The sequence below is a fragment of the Cuculus canorus genome, chromosome 3 (genome assembly GCF_017976375.1).
Source record: "Cuculus canorus isolate bCucCan1 chromosome 3, bCucCan1.pri, whole genome shotgun sequence".
In the NCBI taxonomy this organism is placed as follows: Eukaryota; Metazoa; Chordata; class Aves; order Cuculiformes; family Cuculidae; genus Cuculus; species Cuculus canorus.
Genome location: NC_071403.1, coordinates 613,280 through 635,868, shown reverse-complemented (window position 1 = coordinate 635,868; position 22,589 = coordinate 613,280). Strand labels below are relative to the sequence as shown.

Genomic DNA, 22,589 nt, shown 5'->3' with positions numbered 1-22,589 from the left:
TTCCAGCAGCATCTTCACATCAGCACTGCTGCCCCCACCTCTTCAGAGCCAGAAGGAGTCTCCCTGAGAAGCCCCGGGTTCAGCTGTTTCCTTCCAGTCCACATCGTGCTCTTTATTTTTAGATGCTAACAATTACCAGAGAGTTTCAGAGGAAGGACATCTCACTCCACCCGCAACTCTCCCAGGACCTAGTTATTTGTAAGATTCTCAGAAAAGGCTGTGATCTCACACTCCGGGGCTATCCAGAAGAGGGACTTCAATCCGAGTGGAAGTCTTGGCTCCAGATTTTTGGAGATTTTCAGTTTACAGTCAGCCAGGCAGTGTTACTCAGCAAAGTTCTCCTATGCGAGTTGTTATTGGACTCCTGTTCCTATTTTGTTGCTTTGTGCTGTATTGTAGTTTTTTTCCTCGTAATTACAGGCTAATGTTGTAATTATAGCCTTCTTGATTTTTATTTATTTTTGTGGCAACACCTCTGGTGATTTTTTTATTTAAAAAGCAGATACAGATTATAATGAGAGTCGTGTAATTTAGGGGAATCTGTGAAAACGGATCAGTAAAATATCAGGTTAGCGGCACAGATCAAAAAGCAAATACAGACATTGAATAACCTTTCTAGGTTGGAAAGCAGGTAAAAAAAAGTTCATTTCATCTTCTCAACAAAGGTTTCAACATCTGGACAGCAGCAGATCTCTGTATGTGTTCAAACAGGCAGTCCAGTACCCTCAGCTTTCATAAAACTTGAAAATCGGGCAGCGATGGTTGGGATTGGGCCCACAGTCTGTTTTTCTCATCCTTCCGGGATCCCCTTCTCTTAGGAAATGGAACCCTCATTATAGTAGGTGGAGTAAGAAACAAAAACACAAGCCTCCCTGACAAAAAATAGTGAAGAGGAGAAATCACCCAACTGATTAACAGCTCCTGTATTGCAGCGCCATTCAGAAATGTGTCCAAGTAGTTGGTTTCATGTCCTTTGCCACAGGCTTTGCTCAGCCCACGAGACCCCAGCTGTATCTGCAGCAGTCTGCCGGTTGCCACTGACTGTAGAGGAGCCAAAATTTGCCACTCCTGTATTAGAGAGTCAATCACTTGCCCTCTAGAACACAGACTGTATGGGACAGAAGTCACTCATCAGCCAATCACAGTTGTACTGTATGTGCCAACCGCCAGACTTTGAGCGTTATGTGAGCACAAGATGGATCACTGAGTAGTGGCTTAACTTTGAACCGCGAGTTACCTCTTTCTGTGAAACACTATGCAAAATAAACTGCGTTTTCAAACCTTTTAAAACATTTATTTGAGATTGCATTTGAGAGTATGGGCTTGATTTGATACGCTGGCTTGGGTTTATCTCTAATAAGTTAAAACTTCAAAGAAGGCTTTCACCTTTTGTATTTGACTAATGCTAATTACTTTATTCTCCTCGGGTTCTCGTTCCGTTGTCTTTACCGCTATGAAGAATCTTTGTTTAAGATTGCACAATGCTTTTGATGGGCTCGTGTTCTTTTTGTAGAATGGTTTTCTGCAAACAGTGCATTTAAAGCATGCTTTAAATCAGTCAGTACCGTTCTCTCCTGTCCCATCTTCCATGTTCTGCCTTTTCATTTTCATAAATAAACGAATACACAAATAGTTTCTCAGATAAACATGTCTTCCAACATTCTGTGGGTGTTCACATATGATACACACTACACCATTTGATTAAAAAAAGTTTCAACTAAAATAAACAATGTAAATGGTACATTCAAAATATCCATCTGAAAAAGTATATTCTTAGTAGAAACACCTTGTGTGCAACCGATCATTGCAAGACATGAAAAGCTCAGATTACACTCTATGATGATCTTGCATCAAATCACAAGACTGTGAGTACTCTGTAGACTTAACAAATTATTAATGTAATATACAAATATCAGTTGTTCCACCTCAAAAATGCAAACAAACCTAGGGTGCCAGAGGCAGTTGTCTCCCAACACATGATAATGCTACACACAGGTTTAGAGAAGAAATTAAAAATAACACTGAATTGAAACAGCCAAGGGAATTTAGGTAGGCAGAACGTAATTACCCAAGCTGGAATTTGGCCAAGACACCGGGGCTAACACTCTTTCCCTTTTGAAAAGTGCCAGGAGATCTTTAATGAGAACAAGTACCCAGGGATCTCTAATGAGAACAAGGTCAGGACCTTCATTTGATATCTCAGCTGAAACACAGCAATCTCAGCAGCACCACACTACCTAAAACAAGGCTGGGGCAGAAGTTCAGGTCTGATTCGGAAAGAAGAGTAACACCAACTGCATCAGCAGCACCTTCTTCTTACACACCTTGCTCTGCCTGGTTTTCCCGTATTCCACAGCGCAGCAAAGCGCTGTTTGTCAAGTGTATCAGAATATAAGACCGGCATTTCTTTTTAAATGTATTCAGCTCAGCCATTATTGTTCTTAGTTGGTATATTCTGCTGGGTAAATCTGCCCTTGGGTACTGGCTGACTATGAACACTGAGCTAACCAAGGGCACGAAAACAGAGTCTCTTGACATGAGAGAAGAAAATTATGACCAGAAACACAAAAGCAGAAAGTGTACAATTCTAGTTGTTTTAATCACTTGCATTTGTTAGTAAAAGACCTTAAAATAGTTTTGCAATGACAGTTTTAGATTATCAGAAGAGTCTTTACTATATAGTGAAACATTTTAACACGTATTTTTTCTGTCCAAATAGAATCATAGGATCATAGAATGGTTTGAGTTAGAACGAACCTCAAAGCCCATCCAGTTCCATCCCCTGCCATGGGCAGGGACACCTCCCACTGGATCAGGGGCTCCAAGCGCCATCCAACCTGGCCATGAACACTTCCAGGGGTGGGGCAGCCACAACTTTTCTGGGAAACCTGGGCCTCACTATCCTCACAATAAAACATTTTTTTCTAGTATCCAATCTGAAACTACTCCCTTTAAGTTTAAAGTCATTACCCTTTGTCCTATCACTATGTGCCTGTGTAAAAATACTCTTTTTGACCTCTCCAGTTCTCTGTGTTATAAAGGTGAGAATTTGGCTATTATTGTTACCACTTCTATGGTTCAGGTATGACATATTGTAGTCATATTTAGACATATTTACATATTGCGATTTAATCATTTCCAGAACAGCCACAAAAATATCAAAGGAAAGGAAAAAGCGATCATAATTTTCAAATGCTTCTGAATTCAAACCCCACATGTTAATAAATAGTCCAGTTTTCAGAGGCACTGAGCACACTCAGAATCTGTTTATTTCAGTTTATTCCTACTGATGGCACATGATCACATGCTAAAATTGGGCTTGGCAGGATTAGGCCCCAAGCCGAAACAAACTAATTTAAAGACACTTCAATAGTATTCGCAAGGGCAGCAAAATAAAATCACAGGCAGTTGCTCTCTTATTTGTCTTCCATTTATTCCTACTAGGTCAACAATGAGCACAGCTGGTCCCAGATGGTCTATGGCTCACACAGACAGAGAACGCTGTCCTGGTTTGATTGATCAAGATATACAAAAACCTCCCATGTTATAGGTGTCAAAGTGTGCCTTTAACCTCCTAACACTACAGGAACCACCATAAGAAAGGCTTAGTTGAACTTATTAAACAATCTTTTTTCCTACTCCTTTCTGCTCACTCTCTGCAAGCCCGTGAGCTCATCCTCAAAATAACACTAAAGAAAAGTAACCCTGATGTTTCTGCACCAAACAGAAAGCTTTCTCCAAGTGGACAAGCCATACTGTCCATACACTTTGTGGAGCTCACATTTACATCAGTCTGTTGATGAGCTTAATGCGCTGTAGTATAATAGCATGATAGCTTACTTCAGCTTGACTTCTCTCCATGCCTAGCGGATCTTAAAGATCCTATTTCTGCATTATTTAAATTACACGCTATCTTCCTTCAGAATAACTGCTTTGTTCATAGGATCTTCCCTTGGGAAAAAAACTACAAAGCAATGAAGAGTCAGGAAATGCAAGTCAGCCACAGATTTCTTGGCATAGCAGGATGACTCTGAGTAACACACATCAGGAACACAAAACAACTCATGCAGTCTGTTTGGTACTCATGTTAAACACTTGATTTGACAGAGGAACCTAAAAAAACCCAAAATAATCTGTCTCAAAGGCCTTATTTGCTAGGATATTTGTAACTATTGTCCTTTATCTGACACCTTGATGATAACGACACACCATATATTACCTGGTAAACAGCAATAACAAATTGCGTTCAAAATTCAGTAATCCAAAGGCTTCAGCATGAAGGGATCCACCTGACACAGGAAGCGCTTATTATGACAAGGAACTGGCACCTGACACAGTTACAATTGGACATGGGGAAGACCACACAGCCACATTGCCACCTTCTTTTCAGCTAACTACAGAAGATGTCACCATATCATGTGGATGGTTGGAGCGAGAAAGAGTTCAGCCTCCCTCATCCACCGTTTTCACATGTAAACCTGCCTGGGAATGAAAAGGGTCCTGTGTCCAAAGTGCAGCAGTTCACTCAACTCAGGCAACTGTCTTGAAATCTATGTGACTTCACGTTTCTTTACCTGAATTTTGAGCTGATAAAATTTATTTCCTTTTTCAGCCATAGTGTATATGTACATGTGTGTGCATCTGTCCAGTTTAACAGGAAGGATATAAATGAAAGTCTAGGTATCTAGACGTTTCAGTGTCACTATGCTCATGTTATTCAGCTTTTATTCATGCTGCACTGTGTACATGAACAGACACTATCTACATGATATTCAGCACATAAGAGCTTGAAGCCCTTGTCCAAGGCAGCACCTAAATTTAACTGAGAGAACCTGCCAGCGACTGGGCAAGTACTTAAATACCTGAAGTATTACAGCTGACTTCATTAACTGTGTCAGATTTTCTCATTTGCAAAACAACAGCTCTCAAACAGGCATTTATATCCTCAACTCGCCCCAAGTAGGTTTCAATAGATAGAACAGATTACTTGTATAAGTGTATATTTGCACTTAGCAAACACATGTGAAAGTTAAACCTGAAAATGTTGAGTCCTAGTTTGAATGAGCAATGAAAAGCCCAAAGGAATCAAGATAATGAAGGAGTCAAAATGCGTGCTGAATTTGGATGAAGAATTCTAAAAAGAGACCCTCCTTTATCTGTGCAAAAAGTGGAAGAAAAAGCATAGTGTTACCACTATGATACCATCCCTGTCCCTGGGTGAGCTGCAGCAGCTATGGTGCTTGACAGGAACATTCGAAGAATCATAGAATTGTTTAGATTGGAAAGACTTCTAAGATCATCGTGTTCAACCATTAAGCTAACACTGCCATGTTCACCACTAAACCATGTCCTTAAGTGCCACACCTACACATCTTTTAAATACTTCCAGGTACCCTGTTCCAAAGTTTGACAACTCTTTCCGTGAAGAATTTTTTTCTAATACCCAATCTAAACCTCCCCAGCTCAACCTGAGGCCATTTCCTCTCGTCTTATCACATGTCACTTCGGAGGCCAACATCCACCTCCCCACAACCTCCTTTCAGGTGGTCGGAAAGAATAAGGTCTCCCCTCAGCCTCCTGTTCTTCAGACCAAATAAACCCTGTCACGGCCGCCCCACGTGCTCCTCAGCAGGACAATACCTCATCACTGCACATTTCCCCAGCTGCTTTCTCAGCAGAGTGGGAGGGATGAATCCTGCCTTTCAGCTCATCGATCTGCTCTGGTCAAGTGTTTGCCATGATTCCTTTGCTCGTGCTTAATGTCTCTCTCACCTGGGTTTTGGATAAGTCCAAGAAATCTTGATTTCCAGGACTAGAGGCAGTAACCCAACACAGCCAAGATCTCAGAACATAGCAAAGATGTTTGAAATGCCCGTCAGTCACTTAGCCAGTACTAATAGAAGCTTAACTCCAGTCTCACTTGCCTTTCCTTGGGCTTAAGAAAAACAATGAGGATATTGCAACCCATGGCAAACCAGGACACTGCACAGACAGCGGCACATCTAGTGCCCAGCCCCAGTTTAGTTCAGAGAAGGGGTTTACCTGAGTGCACATTCACCACTGTATTGACTTCACCTCACAGCAAGGTCTTTTACAACTTCTGTACCAGGTGGCTGACCAGAGAATAGAACGAAAGGTGCATGTTTTCACTTGCCTTTATATACAGAAGATTAGTGTTCAACAAACCCCAGAAGTGCCGAGTATGTTTCACACAACCCCTAAAATGCTGCCGTGAGTATCTCAAGTTTGCTAACAGATTCTTGCTATCGTTTCCTGCACCTGCAAAATTAAGCTTGGAGTCCTGTACGAACAAGATGCAACAGCCTATTGCTGAGAAACGATTAGGGCAAAGCTAACATTTCAGAGCTCTCTAAAACATTTAGTTGTAGCAATTTGCAAAGGGTTAAAGGTAAAGAGAGATTGTATTTTATGAGCATTGCCTCACCAGTTCTTTGTTAAGATACTGACTAAGCCTCAATATGATAGAAAAGAAACTGAAGCGGTCTTTGCTTGGCAGTGGGTCGAGAACAGCTGTGAAAATAAATGATGACTAGAGAGAGACAGAAAATGTATGAGGTACCAGTACGCCTTACTGTACTTTTAAATTTATGCTGCAGATGGTGGAGTGTTTTTGAGTCTCAGCACTCTGAAATAACTAACCTGGCAGGTGCACACCTGGTGGACTTCTAAGGGGAGCGATCCAACCATTATTATCATAGACGATCCAGTTGTTAAAGATGAAGAACTGCATGGCCATGCAGGTTTTGGTGGGTTTGTTTTTTTTTTTTCAGCTGCATGCCAAATCTACATATCAAACCACGGGCAGAGATTAAAGTCTGCACGCATGTACAAATACTTGTCCATGTTCACCTGCATTTCATGCAAATACACATTTGTGAGTATCTGGAGTTAATGGGAGATTAGAGCATTCCAAGGATTTTTAATTTTTTTTACTTTTATTTCGCCTTTTTGGCATATTCTTATCAGAAGTGCTGATAATAAGAAGGAGGCTCTACCTCCAGTTACAAAAAAATAAACAAAAATAGCCCTCAATTGACGTGATTCTTTTCAACATCTGCCTCTTTTCTTTCATAGAAAGCATACATGAATAATCAGACCATAGCGCTGCTGTTAATTGTAAAAATCATTAGTAAACTTCCAGGTGCTGTTTACTATATAACCATTGTAATTTTCTATCCTAAAATCAGCATCTCACCAACATCATTGTCTGCCCTGGGGCATGGGGATTGCGTAGCTTTTACATTGTCAAAGGCAGTTGCAACCCCATTTGCCAGCAATGAAAGAAATGGATCCACACCTGCAGCGTTTGAGGCAATAATTCCTAATATTAGCCAGACCTCATGAGGAGAGGGCTTTTTTGCCAATCCTTTATGATTCAACACTTTACAATCCATTTGAAATCATTTAAATATTCTTTTATTTTGTTACTCCTACCCCATGTTTATTCTTCCCTTCATTTCCCCCTCCTCCTGAAGCAGACCTATGAATACGAGATGGGCTCTATACCATACCTATGCAGCTGAAGAAACTGAAGAAATAAAACTCACCTCTTATTTCAGAGTATGATTTATTAGACCTATCCAAGAAAAGGGCAAAGAGGCGTTCTACAATACAGTATGACTAAGTATAGATGAAATCCAAATCTCTCTTGGAAATAACACTTGGTTTCTACCCAAAAAGTTATTTCAAAGTCAGAATCGAATCTCTGGGCCAGAACAAACTGTATCTCGTTAGCCAAACTGCAGGTAGCAAGACCTCAGCTGGTTCAAATCAGAATATTTTCCCTCGACTTCAAGAGGGCTGCACCTGTTTGCATCTACCAGGGCTCTGCAGTTCTGTATTGTCAGCCTCCCACAAGTCTCTGGCCCTCTCAAAAATTCCTTTGGAACTGACAGATTTATCAGTGTCTCTGAAATGCCTCCGGAATTGTCATCTTCAGTTTTCCCAAGAGACCCTGCTCAGAACAATTCATTCAAAGACAAGTCAAACCATCTCCACTCTAATGTGGTTTCTGAGAAACTTTGAAGAATGCTGGCTGCCAATCCAGAATTTGCTAGAGATTTAACTGAGGGAATTTCATCTTCAGCATTATATATATAACATTACTGGGATAAAATTAATACTAGAACAACAACCACAGTTATTTTTGACAGAGCGTACTCCTCATAGGATCGAGGCAGAGTAGCTGTGCCTAAATAGATATTTTTGACTTCTAGCACAGACAAAAGAAGAAGAGCCACGTGAATACAATACTGAATACCTTAATTAGACACAACACAAAAATAACATGTGATTTAGAAAACCCCTACTTCTGTGAGCTGGCTTGGAAGCCAGCGAAGCTGCTGGGAAGAAATAAAGGTCACAGCGCTATAGACCAAAGAAGACAGTGGAGATCCTGACTTTCATAGCGCCGAGTCTCCCACAACCTCTTGGAGTTCCTGCGGACTGGAGAAAGCAGCTCCTCTGGAAAGAAGAGAAGCCGAGAAAAGAAAACCAGAGTTTTTCAGCAACAGCAAGGGGAGAGGCGGCCAACAAGAAAAGGAGGTATTGCTGGGGCTTTCTTGAAAAATGAAATCCTATCAGCTCAAGAGCAGGCCATCCCTGTGTTCCGGAAAAGGAGCCGGCGGGGGGAAAAGCCAGCTTGGTGGAACAGGGTGATCTCAAGATGCGTCAATAAGAAAAAGAAGCTCTATGTGCTCTGGAGGAAAGGACAGGCATCTTGGGTGGACTACAGGGACGAAGTGAGATCGTGCAGGGAAAAAATCAGGAGGGCCAAGGCCCAACTAGAATTAAAACTCGCTAAGTCTGTGAAAGACAACAAAAAGTCTTTCTACAAGTACATTAACAGGAAAAGGAGGACGAGGGAGAATATCCAGTCTCTAGTGGATGCAGAAGGAATAACAGTGACAGGGGATAAGGACAAGGCTGAGGTACTTAATGCCTTCTTCGCCTCAGTCTTTAATAGCAAAGAAAGTTGTTCCTTCTGTTTACAAATCCAAGAGTTAGAGGGGCAGATTGAGGCTCCCGTGATCCAAGAGGAGGCGGTTAGAGACTTGCTTGCCCAGCTAGACGCCCACAAGTCTATGGGGCCGGATGGGATCCACCCAAGAGTATTGAAGGAACTGGCGGATGTCCTTTCCAAACCCCTATCCATCATCTTCCAGAGGTCCTGGCTGACTGGGGAAGTTCCACTAGACTGGAGGCTGGCTGATGTTGTGCCCATATACAAGAAGGGTTGCAGAGAGGATCCGGGGAACTACAGACCTGTCAGTCTCACCTCAGTGCCAGGGAAAGTCATGGAACAGGTAATCTTGAGTGCTATCATGAAGCACATGCAAGAGAACCGGGTGATCAGGCCCAGTCAACATGGGTTTACAAAAGGCAGATCTTGCCAAACTAACCTGATCACCTTCTATGACAAAATCACTCAACTACTGGATGGGGGAAAGGCTGTGGATGGAGTCTTCTTGGACTTCAGTAAAGCCTTTGACACAGTTTCTCACAGCATTCTACTGCAGAAACTGTCAGCCTCTGGCCTGGACAGGCGCACACTCTCCTGGGTTGAAAACTGGTTGGATGGCCGGGCCCAGAGAGTGGTGGTCAATGGAGTTAACTCCAGCTGGAGGCCAGTCACAAGTGGAGTTCCTCAGGGCTCAGTACTGGGTCCAGCTCTGTTCAATGTCTTTATCAATGACCTGGATGAAGGCATTGAGTGCACCCTCAGCAAGTTTGCAGATGACACTAAGCTGGGAGGAAGTGTCGACCTGCTGGAGGGTAGGGAGGCTCTGCAAAGGGATCTGAACAGGCTGGACTGCTGGGCCGAGACCAATGGGATGAGGTTTAACAAGACCAAATGCCGGGTCCTGCACTTGGGGCACAACAACCCTATGCAGCGCTACAGACTGGGGGAAGAATGGCTGGAGAGCTGCACGGAAGAGAAGGACCTGGGGGTGCTGGTTGACAGCCGACTGAACATGAGCCAGCACTGTGCCCAGGTGGCCAAGAAGGCCAATGGCATCTTGGCTTGTATCAGAAATGGGGTCACCAGCAGGTCCAGGGAGGTTATTCTCCCTCTGTACTCGGCACTGGTGAGACCGCACCTCGAATACTGTGTTCAGTTCTGGGCCCCTCACCACAAGAAGGATGTTGAGGCTCTGGAGCGTGTCCAGAGAAGAGCAACAAAGCTGGTGAGGGGGCTGGAGAACAAGTCTTATGAGGAGCGGCTGAGAGAGCTGGGGTTGTTTAGCCTGGAGAAGAGGAGGCTGAGGGGAGACCTTATTACTCTCTACAACTACCTGAAAGGAGGTTGTGGAGAGGAGGGAGCTGGGCTCTGCTCCCAAGTGACAGGGGACAGGACTAGAGGGAATGGCCTGAAGCTCCGTCAGGGGAGGTTCAGGTTGGATATCAGAAAAAAATTCTTCACAGTAAGAGTCATTGGGTACTGGAACAGCTGCCCAGGGAGGTGGTCGAGTCGCCTTCCCTGGAGGTGTTTAAGGAACGGGTGGATGAAGTACTTAGGGACATGGTTTAGGGAGTGTTAGGAACGGTTGGACTCGATGATCCAATGGGTCCTTTCCAACCTGGTGATTCTGTGATTCTGTGTGATTCATTCAGCACAATGTGCTGTAAAAACAGTACTGCTCAGCAAAGCATTTAAGTATTTATTTAATGGCTAATGCTTGATTAAGATCAAGTCACTGGCACATAAATCCTGCCAGACTTGAAGGCTGACATACTCCGAAGCACTTTATTGAACTGGGGCCCAGGCAATACTGACTCAATTAGGAAGCAATTTTAAAAACTCTAAAATATATCAGTGTCCTTGTAACAGATTGTATTGTTTTCCATAATGAAGACGGTTCTGTATTTTCATCAAGGACACGATGAATCGTCTGGTAACATTTCTGTCATGAAAAGACATTTTCTAGGACATTTGATCTTACCTTTCAAGAATTCATCCACATAAACTTTATTCTGATAACATGGAAAATCGATCATATAAATATGTTCTCTGAAAGCACATTTTAATGTCTTAGATTTTTTCATGATCTCATATCTAAAGGATACAACTAAACTGTCCCAGAGCTAGAGCTGGGGAACAGTTAAGCACACACTTAGGACAGCATTTCCACACTGCCTACTTTAGGAATTTTACTTGTGACGTGATGCCTTCACAGGACGCTCCAGAAATTTTAGCAAAACTTCAGAGTTGATTTAGTGTTTTCAAACAGATTTAGGTCCTTAATCATTTTAATGCAAAGACCATATATTTGTAAGTATTTGTCCCCATTTTTACCTTTTACTCAACAGTAAAATGCCTCGAAATGTAGGCTGAACTCATTTGGGAAGCCCTAAGACCCCTGTGCATCTGTGAAGGCTTTAATCTGACTTCTCAAACCGTTCATCTGATCCGAAGCACTTTGAAGTAAATGGAAAGAACTTTAATAGACATGGGTATGTTTAACTCAGACCCACTGGGTCTTCCGAGAACCTTTGTTTGGAACAGACAGACTATTGTGCTTTTCATTGTTAGTACCGACTGTCTTTTGCATCACTAGAAATTTATTTAAAATCTGCTCCATAAATAATGTGGTATTTACAACAAGAACCGTACAGTGCCATTTCCCTCCCTGGCTTCCACATAGCATTGTTCCAGATACTCGACTGGAAGTTTTTAGTGGGTTTAATTTTCATAACTCTATGAAGTTTGTTCCAAGATTTCCAGGTGTGTCTGATCACCGAGTTATTTGTCTTTAAATCTTTCAGGGTGAATTCTTGGTAGGTGCCAACCTTGCATGTGTCTGTTAATTGATGCTCTGTTTTCACCCATGGCAATTGCACTCCATCAGCCTGCCAGGCTCCGAAAGCTTGAGCCAAATTAAAAGCCCATTGCTAAAGCTTTACATTTGGTAATTTTAAACCTCCATATTTAAGGTTGGCAAAATGTTTTGTACTTCACATCTTCTTCCTATGCTTTGGAGAAAGAAAATAGCAGTGGCCTTAGTCACTTGCATGTAATCTGTGCAAAAGCAATCTTGGAAATGCACAATTAATTTGTGAAGCTGAGATGATTTAAAATGTGGACTTGAACAGATTCTGGTGTCTGAGATGTTCTTTTATATTCTGATTTATATTTACAATTGTTATGACTTTCAAAGTTTCTTTCTGAAAGTAATTTCCTATCTTCCACACATTAATAGGAGCTGAAGGGGACATATACTACACCTGAAAGAGTTCTGATTTCCGACCACTTTGTGTGGTAGGTGGATACCTGAGTGAAGGCAAATAGACAGCCCAAATGTATGCAAGTATACGGCTACATCTGTACCATCCAGCCAAGCCAGCTGCCTTCGTGAGATCCTCTTTTGTTTTAAACCGTTTTTGCTAGATGCTATTCTGTAGATTTCTGCACAATCGTGGAGTTACATATTTAAAAAACAGCAATTACTTTACCTTCATATGTATGGAAAATTAACTTGACACAAGGCAACATTAACCTGATTTTATTCCTATGTGGATAAAAGCTCAGGGAAAACGAATATATTTGGTTGTGTCTCTTAGCCTTCATCATTCAGATGCTGCTTCCCCTGCTAATCCTGGAAAAGGTCATTGTCTGTTAATCTGTGTAGGAGGTACAGGGATATAAATATTACTACTAATAATACATTTTTGACACTTCTTCATCACACATGAGTTAAGCAATCATCCAGCAGAAAACTGTCAGAGCAGCACCAACCCTGAGCGTGCCCGGCGTCTCCACGCCTCGCCCCACCCTGCCCACGGCTCAGGACTGCACCGCAGCCCCTCTGGGTCGGTCGGTCCCTGCCCCAGCGGTGGTGTAGCACTGCTGGTCTCAGGCCCCATCTCTGCCTCACGTCCTTTTGCTCCTGGACGGAGCCCCTGGCCGAGCCCTGGGTCATCGCTGGCCGTGTCGGGTCCTGCCGATGGGCCCCACGGCCACCCCACGGGCCGCGCTCCGCAGGCGTGGGCACGGCCAGTGCCGGGGCACCCTCCGGCGGGGCGCCGCCAGCCCACGCTGCTCCACCGCTTAATTGTACAGTGTGAAATGAAGATGCAATTTATGCATTTCTTGAAATAAGAAAACACACCCAACTTACCAAGCAGCTCTTACAAAGGTCGCACCATTCTCTGGAGAAGAGTTTCTTGGGAAATTAGGCCCTGATTGCTGCATTGATTTTTTTCTTTTTTTTTTTGAAGTTATGTTTTGAATTCACTGAGAAATTCATAATGACACACCCTGCGGGCTGAACATGTTTGCAAAGAGTTTCATGTCAGTTTTAAGACTACACTGTGTAAGGGACAGAAGAATATTCTTTCCTGCACCTTAGGAAAACAGCGATGGCCTGACAGCCCACCCAATGAGACCTGAGGAACATTGTCAGGAGCACGGCAGCATCACGTGCCCCTAAAGCCATCAAAGCGATCTCCAGAAAGCACTTCTCAGGGCACCTGAACTCGTTCTCCAAAGAGAGTGGGTTTTGCAGGAGGAGAGCTGTGTCCCTCCGCACCATAGCCGCTCTCATAACCACAGCTCAGTGCATAAAGCAGGTGGCTCCCACGGGGCTCTGCTTCGTGGCGATCCCTTCACACTCCAACAGCTTTCTCCAAGCGCTGCTTACGGGAACCTCCATTAGAGTCACACAGAGCAGAGGTAGGTGCTGGCGTTCACCGCCACTTCTGAGACATGAACCAGAGGCTGTCAAACAACGTAGGAGGAGAGTGATTCAGGCACAAACAGTAGCCAGCAGTGCGCGCTGCAACTCCTGTAGGCGCGCATGTGTTCTATGCAGGCTGTGAATCGCAGCTGTGGACTGTTGGGGGTAACGAAATGCAGTGGCTTTGTCACCCTCCCACCCCAGCACCCCCCGTGTCCCCTGTAGCTGTGACGTCGCCGCAGTGCCGTGTCCCCAGCCGGTGGCAAGGCTGCTGGGCACACGGGTGTACGGCTGGCCACGTGGATCGGCACAGACAGCACTGCCTTTGGTAACTCTCATGCAAGAACACGCTCCACTCAACAAACATCAACAGCACCGAGGCTCAGTCCTGTCCCTCCTCGCCAGCTATCAGGACTGAAACCCACTGGTGGAGTAGGCACACACAGAGTTTGTGTCTCCCCAGTAGCTGTTCTTAGGCAGACGCTGGCACCGGGACCTGTGAGCCCCCAGGCCCGACAGCCTCTCGCTCCAGTAGCTGGCACTGAGACCTCTCGTGTCCCCTGCCAGCCCAGCTCAAAGTTTGCTGGCTTCCACACTCACAAGCTCAGCATAGAGAGTGTACCCACACAAAATATAGTTATAAACAGGATTTAATAAGGTTATATGATAGTCCATAGAGTCCATAGAGGCATCATACACAACAGGGGACACGGACAAGGGTACTGACCTGTTACCCTCGACCAGCCTCTTTTATCTTCTCATTGCAGAGAGACAGTGTCTTTGACCGGCTCAGCTCTGCATTTTCTGCTGAGTTTCACAGCAGGACCAGTGGTCTCACCACTGGCCTTGGGTTGTTTCAGGAACAGCTAAAGTTTACACACATTCAGAGGAGAAATGGTTGAACTCATGGGCGATAAATCCATTGGAGATCAGCATATGCTGCCAGGTCAGGAAGCCCCTGAGCTGCAAGCGATGGAAGGATGGGAGAACAGTAAACTGAAGCATCTTATATACTTGTTTTGTTCTTAAGCTCTTCCCTTGACAGCTGCCTTTGGTTACGGTCTGAAACAAGGCACTGTGGAGATGATTCTTCAGACTCCTCCACGGTGGCTGTTTTACAAAGCACTTCTCCACCTTTAAGGGCAATGCAGACCTGCCCCCTTCTGACACACAAAAAAATGACTTGGCTGCCATTTTAATAAGCATTTATCTCTGTCACACCTTTCTCTACTTTAGTCCTGCTTCATGAGAAAATATATCAGATGTCTAACCCAAATGAAATTACAGAAGGAAGGTCTCATTTATCACATGAGGGTAATGGCAGAAGCAAGGAGGAGCAGTGAGTCAGAGGGCAGGTGAGAAGCATAAACTGATTTGGGGAACACTTCCCATGTTGCAGATTTAAGGCCAACCAGCACAAGCTCTCATTTTTGTAAGCTAAAATGTGAGATTGCTCTTCTAGCACGCTATTTGCCATGGGTTTTCTGCAAAGCTTATTTTAGCCTTCTTTTATCTGAGGACAGGGCAAGACAAAAGGCAAAACAAGATAAAGCAGAACAGGAAAAGTCAGGTACTCTGCAGCCCCGAGATCTGTTATCACAAGCTGTTTCTTCATTTAACATCTCCACCGTGCCTTTCTCCATAAAGCATTATGGTTTCGCTCTGAATTAAAACTGAACTATTTGCTGTTTAATGTGAGGGGTTTTTTTACAGATTATTTAAGGCACAATTTCTGTTTATGGTCCCAGGGTATATTCTAATCACCTTTGTTTACCTCATATTCCTCTCCTAATTAACTGACAACCTATTAGCATACTTTTTTTTTATCCCAGGAGTATTAATTATACATAATTTATATCATAAGCATTTATTCCTTATCAGTCAGCTGAATAAAACATTTACCTGTTTATAGCTACTCAAGGTTAACACTTTTATACAAAAAACTCACCTGAGACTTCCAATCAAATTATCAGATTTTTAATTTTCTGTTACATAATGGTACTGTATTAGTCATTGTAGTATTTTATTCCACTCCAGGCTAAACAATCATTTAGAGGAGCAGAGTGTTGGCAGCATTAATTAACCAATGATACATGCTCAGTTGAACAATAAGCTGCAAATAATAAAAATGTAAGATGAGATAATGTATAGACCTTCTGTGTTAATTGTATGCTGGAGAGCAGTGCTAAACCCTGCCCTCGACGGTACGGGCGCAGCTCGGTGGCAGCTCCAAGCTGAGGGCAGGCTCTGGCTGACAAGGAAGGGCTGAACATTGTCACTCTCAGGCTGCAGTGTTCATTGTGAGGATTTTATCTTTGCTCACTAACACAGCCCTTTCCAAACGCCTGCTGCAGAGGAACCAGGTGGAAAATGGACTAATCTATCACCTCAGGAAAATAAGCTGATAAAGACACCATGGCAAGGAGCCAAACAAGGGAAAAAGAGAATGCAAACGGTCCACAGGTGGAGTAAGCTTGGTAGCCTCAGCTTAGAACATTGCGCTCTTACAGGACCAGAGTCATTCACTTTATCCCAAGCCATGTTATTGCCCTATTGGCCTTTTTTTGCCCCACAGCCCTCATCCTCGTGTTTTCTTCTGAGCGTCCGGGGTTTTTCTTCAGTCCTTCTGTGGCTTTCTGAACTAGTTCCACATTATACACCTTCAACTGTTGCTTTCATGAAGTATCTTTTTTCCAATCTGATTGTTATTTTCCATTTCCCTCCTAATCCTTCGGCACTGTGAGTTTTCACCCTCAGACTCCAATAAGTTTCTCACTGCACCTTCTGATTCTTTCTCCCTTTCTCTGTGTTTTTGGTCCATGGACTCCCCTCTCCCTCACCACAGTTCTCTATTTACTTAGCTCTTACTTCATTTACTATTCATTATTCCCCTGTTCGTTGTACAGCCATTGTGCTTGGCCACGGACATTGTACAAGGCACTATGGAAATACAAAGCAAATCATGTGTCTCTGACCCAAGCATCCAGATACAAGAGAAGAAACTAGAGCAGACGATTGCTAGATCAAAAGAAAACTTTCTCCTTTCACCCCTGCGTATAGATCATTCTATTTACTTTGGAAGAGGGACAATAAGGGCAGCGTTGTTAAACAAAAGTAGTCAGGGTTGGAAGCACATGAGCACTTGGGAATAAAAAAGTAAGGGAACAACACAGAAGAAAAGCTTAAAAATGTGGGCCAAAAATGTTCATAGTGGGAGATCTTCAGGGGCAAGAAGCACATAGAAGGACGTTAAAAGACCATACAACATACACGGCGCACAGTTCAAATGGCAAATACAGAGACTCAAAATGACCAGTTCTGGGGTCATGATTCATTGAACTGACTTAGATATCTAAAATCTGAGGTTAGTTTCTTGATTCTCTCTATCGCCAGCCAAGAAAGGGAGTTTCTGAACTGCAATTCATCACTAAAGTAAGTATCTGAAATAGCCAAGGTTAACAGCGTATTAAACATGTGTCCACTTTTCCCTTTGGCTGAGAAGGAACCTGACTACCTCAAACACTGACTCTGTGGAAACTTAAACCTGGGTGAGAGGGACCCTGCAGATATGTCCATCCTTTGTAATCAGTGGGTCTGAGTGCTAATTTTGTCCTTTGTGTTCCTAAACCCAGGATTCGAGTTACAGCCGCACAAGTGCCGAGTCCAGGGTCAGAATCCCTTCCCTGCTCCTGCTGGCCACGCTGTCTCTGATACAAGCCGAGATGCCATTGGCCTTCTTGGCCACCTGGGCCACTGCTGGCTCATATTCAACCACCTGTCAGCCACCACCCCCATGTCCTTCTCTGCCAGGCACTATCCAGCCACGCTTCCCCAAGCCTAAAGCTGCACGAGGTTGTTGTGTTCCAAGTGCAGGACTCGGCATTTGGCCTTGTTGAACCTCATCCTGTTGGCCTCAGCCCACGGATCCAGCCTGTTCAGATCCCTCTGCAGACCCTCATCGCCCTCAAGCAGATCAACATCTCCACTGAGTTTAGTATCATCTGTGAACTTACTAAGGGTGCATTCAATCCCTTCTTCCAGATCATGGATAAAGATGTTGAACAGAACTGGATCCAACACAGAGCCCTGAGGACACCACTTGTCACCAAAGCATAACGATCATAAATACTGGGTCACCTTTGTGTTCAGTAAAACTGTAGACCAACAGGATACATAGTGGCCTACAGGAATGCCCAATGGTTGGCAAAAATTCTTCCTGGTTTGTCAGAAACGTTAAGGGTTGAATAATAGCTTTGCAGTCAAAAAAGTGAAAAATTCTGTTTCAAGCTGTACAAGTGTTTTAACTCACACCAGACATCGCATGAAATCCCAATTTATGAATTTAGCAGTTTTGCTGCCTGCATCTCTTCAGATCTCTCTCTTCTTACTTTGTTGATGACAATAAGGCTTTGGGGCTTTTAATTCTTCTCAGTCCTTCTGATCCAGCTGGGGGTTTATTTCTCCTGCTGTAGCAACAGTGCCTTCGGTGGAGCCACTCCTGCCTGCCCAGGCAAATCTGAAAATACCGAGGCTCCGTCATTGCCACCGACGACACAATCTGGCTTCCCAGTACCTTTGATGCAGCTGAAGAAGCCACTGGCATCCTTGACCCCAGAGAGAGTTCACAATATGATAGCTGAATAACTATCTTCTACTTGTGAACTTGGTACAATTAATGCATAAAATCTGGTGCAATTAATGCATGAAATTATTTCAAGACCATCAATATGCGATATTGGCAATTTATGCGCATATGGTTAGTATTGTACAGTCACTCTTAAAGCTTTTGAGCCCTGCTTTTACAGGTCTGATGCAAATGCCTCTCAGGAGCAGTGAATGAAGACAGCAGTGCTTACACAGAGCAGAACAACAGCCTCCTTTCAAAAGGAAGTCACAAGGTCAACTTTTCCAACTTCAGCTGCTTAAAATTAAGCATCTTGCTCAACAGGGAGGCATTTAGGTGGCTCCTTTTTTACTGAGGGGCATCACATAAAGCAGCCAAGATTTCAAACAACAACAAAAAACTTGGCTCAGGTCCTGAGGAGTGTTGAAACCCTCAGCAGTTCTGTGTGGGATATTTCATTCTCAGAGCCGTCAGCTCTCCAAGTGCAGATCCTCGAAGTTTCCTGCCCCTCAGTGAGCGCTGCACCTGTCTAAAAATGGAGACAGGGATTATTTGGGACCCCAGCTTTACTTCTGCTGTGCAAAGTCTCCCTGTGAGGGGCAGAGACCTTCCCCGGGCTACTTCACTGCTGCCTCAGACAGGGCTGTCCCAGCCCGTTGGCGAGGGATGCTTCCTCCTGCCCAGCCACCCCTGGGTCCCTGCCCTGGCCCCACCACCGCCCCCACCCCACTTTCCCACCAGGGCTGTCCTTGGCTGCCACCCTCCAGCACAGCCCGGGGCCCTTCTTTCGCATGCTTGCCTGCCTCCTTCACCCATCTCACGTTCATCACCGTGACTATGAACTTCATTACTCTTTTCTCTGTCTCAGTTAAAGAATAAGCCATAGGGAAGCTCCCCTTTGGGGAAAATATCCCATTTGGGGGATCTTTCAGACACTGAATGTCTCATAAAAAGTAAGAGAGGCTGAGGACGGGGTATGCAAATCTTGATACCTACGTGTCTTCAGACACCGTTAGTGTCTGTGCTTCCTGATATACATCTCACAAATAACCCCAAAATAACACAAAACTTACACTTACAACCTTCAGAGCCCAGAAATGGAGGAACCCCAAAACATTGGTCATTTTTATCATCACAACCAGTTCTTCCACAGCCTGCAGCACTGGTTAGTCTGTGCTCCGCCGAGCCTAGACACAATGTTGTGTCTTTTGCCATCAAAAGTCAAAATTTCAAATTATCTCAGAAAAATCAAAGAGCATGTAAGAATCTCCTGAAAGAATAAAATCCCCACCTTAAATAATAAGGCTTACTTTCTCAAAGGCAATGCCTCTGGCTCCATCCATAGCGCATCAAGAACTTGCATTGGTGCAAATTCACTTGATCCCCTTTGCTGAACACAGACACAAGATATAGGAATGATTTTGCTTCCCATTTTGGTTGCTCCCTTGCGTTCTGAATAGTAAAACAAATATTTATGTTCCAGAATCAAAGCAAATTTTCAAAAAACATCCTGCAATGTAAACACTCTTTCAGAATTACAGCACAATATTAATTAACTCAGAGTACATTTAATGCTGGAATTGGCCATTATATGGAGTATTGAAATACTTTGTGATATTTTGAGCGTTCTGATTGTGTTTTATGACTGATGTGATTTTTTAATATGTTAAAATATTTTTAAATTTAATATTTTTAAAAATTTTTTTTATCAGTTTTAATATGAAAATCAGCTTCATGTAAAATGCTTGAAGAAAGCATTTAATTCCTTTTCCTTTAAGAAACAAACTTCTGCCAAATCAGTATTTCGGGTGCGAAATATAGAGGGAAACCTGTCTTACATGACCAAGAAATTAAAACAGCAGTTGTCACAGGAAGTGATCAGTTAATAAGGGGCTTTCCACAAAACTTGCAGCAATTTGAGATGTCTTCAAAAGCCAAAAGAATGTTGAGCAATTCATCGATTTACTATGAATACTGCAGTATTTGTCATTTTTTCCTGAAAAATTAGCTCCCAAAGTAGAACAGCGTAAGTTGTTCTACTAAATGTCACCTTCCAGTGTAAGACCAGCAGGTTTCAAGCCCTTCCACAGACTACAGAGAAAAAGAAGCCGTTTAAGATCTTTGCCTCATTCCCTCCATTTTTCCTTTGGCCGCCCAGTGGACAATGAAATCTGCACATTTCAGTGGTAGCTGGCGATTTCACGTACTGCGTGCTCAGAACAGGCAGGTCTGGCAAATTATTTCTAATGAACAATGGCAGCAGGAAATGTGGAAGCTTTGTCTACATCCAGCTTCAGACCTGACTGTCCTGTTCACCCATCTTTATTCATCCTTTTTTGATCTTTTTGCCCATTCTTTCTTCCTCCCGCAGATTTCATCCTCTTCTTCCTCTCTTGATCTTTGGCATTCTGTCCTTATTTCCACATAACTGGCCATTCTCTAGTCCTTGGGTAAACTGTTTTGTAAGTCCCAGCCCCACCAGCCCCTCTTGTCTTTCTGCTAGCCGCCGCCGGGAGCCGGCAGCAGAGTGATGGAGATGAAACTGTTGCATTCAGATAGACCTTTCTGGATTCTGTTCATGGGGGAAGGGAATCCCAAGAACCACACTGGAAACTCTTTCAATTCCCAATGAAGTCTATGAAGAGACCGGTAAGCCTAATCCATCAGAAATTCATGTCAGCAGCTGCTGGACCACAAATGTTTGGCTGCTCTACAGACCACATATGGTAACTGATGCTTCGATAATGAGTGAGAGATCTCTTGTCCACATCAGCTGTACAAAGCTTAATTATATTTCACCTTGCCCCTTTCCCAGAAATAGGTCAGCTACGTGGAAGATAAACTAATATCTCTGGACAAAAGATGATGGAAGAGCATTTAGTCATTGCATATATTACTAGAAATGAGAAAAATTCAGTTTCTAACTAACAGCTTTTTCTATTCCCTCCTCTCTTGAATATGATGAGCTAAGGTGTACCTTTCCACCCCTCTTTGGTTTCTTTTTTTAAGCATTCTCTGGGTAACACATATTTTTGTGTTGTTGAAACAGACAATATATTTCCCTGCTTCTTGAAAAGTCACACAGTTTACACCGGGAACTTCTGCCTATCCTGATTTCTGTTCCAGAACCACTCAAACTGAGAGCTGAGTACATTCCTTTGTATGAATGTATATGAAGCTAAACTGGGGTATTATGAAAAACAGTTCACAAAGCCAGTAGAAAGCTATATATAAAATGATATTCTCATTTCAGATGAAGCCTGAGACAAAAGGGATATAGGTAAACACAGCTGCAACATTTTTAGGCATATAATCAAAGGCACAAAAAAAATATTGGAAAACTATGTTAATTATTGTAATTAAATTGTGAACAGTATTGATAGAAAAATATCTTTAAAGCATATAAAATCAAAATGAATATTTTAACATATGGGAATTTATTCTAGAGGAAAGATGTGTCAGAACAAAAGTTCCAGTTACTTACTTGCTTCTTACTGCTAGTAGAGGTTGAAACTTAAGAGAGGGAAGCAAGAAATGGAAGAAAAGTTCTTTGATTCTGGTTCACTGAGTCCCCTAGTTTATGAAGAAATAGAAAACCAGCATCAAAATGACAGGCGATTTTTGTCAGCGTTCTGCTTTAAGACACTGCCCTCTCCATCTGCGAATCCAATGTCATACCCTGCTCATATTGTGTTTCTGTAACCTTTTCTTTCATTCCTTATCAGAGTTTTGATTCTAATCTTGCCCTTATTCCCTGTAGATATGTTCTTCTCACTGTGAATGTAGAAGTGAGTGCATACTTAGCTTTCAGCTCGACTTGTTCCCACTAAGCTTAAGCACATGCGTAGAACAGTATTTGTCAGTGGAAGACCGTGAAGGTCCCTATGCAGCCTGTGGAGACAGTCAAGCTCTCCCCAGACGTCTTCACATTCAGAGTTGAAGCTAAATTAGACAGTTTGGTCTTCCAAAACATGCTATGGCTGCTCAGGCAACCATGCACCTGACAAAAGTCCCCATCAGCTCTTGGTCAGTCCATCGAAGACAACCAACGCCCCACAGACTTCCCACTGCTTTGTCTTTCTCAGGTTCATGCAATATTTTCAACAGATATAATTAACATTCTGATCTCCAGAGCCCTTCTATTCAACAGGATCCTCTGAATTAAGTTACAGCAAAGGAGGAGGAATAATCTTGAATACGTCAGGCAGCATATACCCACCTAAAGACATTAGGACTAAAAATAACCATATCCTATTTTAATGTCTACT

General features: G+C 43.2%; 1 long non-coding RNA gene across 19 annotated transcripts in view; it reads right to left on the bottom strand.

The window, feature by feature from the left end:
• Positions 1–14,466: 14,466 nt before the first annotated feature.
• LOC128851851 (uncharacterized) overlaps positions 14,467–22,589 on the bottom strand; it is a 352,018-nt gene continuing 343,895 nt past the window's right edge. For 17 of the 19 annotated variants that reach the window (XR_008449359.1, XR_008449379.1, XR_008449368.1 and 14 more), the window contains 2 exons: positions 21,806–21,894; positions 19,070–19,773 (listed from right to left, as the gene is read on the bottom strand). This is a non-coding gene — a long non-coding RNA (uncharacterized LOC128851851). Of the gene's footprint in view, positions 18,851–19,069; positions 19,774–21,805; positions 21,895–22,589 lie in introns of those variants that run through there. The other 2 variants (XR_008449361.1, XR_008449365.1) reach the window with 2 other exon arrangements.